The following is a 955-nucleotide window of genomic DNA, read 5'->3' on the forward strand; positions in this document are numbered from 1 at the left end:
TTCATCACCATCTTCATCATCATCGTCTTCATCACCATCATCATCACCATCTTCATCATCATCATCATAACCATCTTCATCACCATCTTCATCATCATTTTCATCACCACCATCTTCATCATCATCATCTTCATCATCATCATCACTATCATCATCATCATCACCATCTTCATCATCTTCATCACCATCATCATTTTCATCACCATCATCTTCATCACCATCTTCATCATCATCACCATCTTCATCATCTTCGTCTTCATCATCATCACCATATTCATCATCATCATCATCTTCTTCATCATCATCACATCTTCATCATCTTCGTCTTCATCATCATCATCACCATCACCATCCTCATCTTCACCATCATCTTCATCATCATCTTCGTCTTCATCATCATCATCTTCGTCTTCATCATCATCACCATCTTCATCATCTTCATCATCATCTTCCATCATCATCACCATCTTCATCTTCATTAACATCACCATCTTCATCATCTTCATCATCATCACCATCTTCATCATCATCACCATCTTCATCATCATCATCACCATCTTCATCCTCACCATCTTCATCATCATCATCATCACCATCTTCATCATCATCATCTTCGTCTTCATCATCATCACCATCTTCATCATCATCTTCGTCTTCATCACCATCACCATCTTCATCATTATCACCATCACCATCTTCATCACCGTCTTCATCTTCATCATCATCATCATCATCATCATCACCATCTTCATCATCATCTTCTTCGTCTTCATCATCATCATCACTAACTTCATCTTCTTCATCACCGTCACAATCTTCATCACCATCTTCATCACTATCTTCGTCTTCATCATCTTCATCTTCATCATCTTTTCAGCAGAAACTGAAGCTGCAGCATCTGAGTTTGATCCGAGCTGAATCTAAAACATATTTCCTGTTACATACACACACACAC

The sequence above is a fragment of the Seriola lalandi genome, unplaced genomic scaffold (genome assembly GCF_002814215.2).
Source record: "Seriola lalandi dorsalis isolate HSWRI2012SDOR001 ecotype SW California unplaced genomic scaffold, Sedor1 jcf7180002052736, whole genome shotgun sequence".
Classification (NCBI taxonomy): domain Eukaryota; kingdom Metazoa; phylum Chordata; class Actinopteri; order Carangiformes; family Carangidae; genus Seriola; species Seriola lalandi.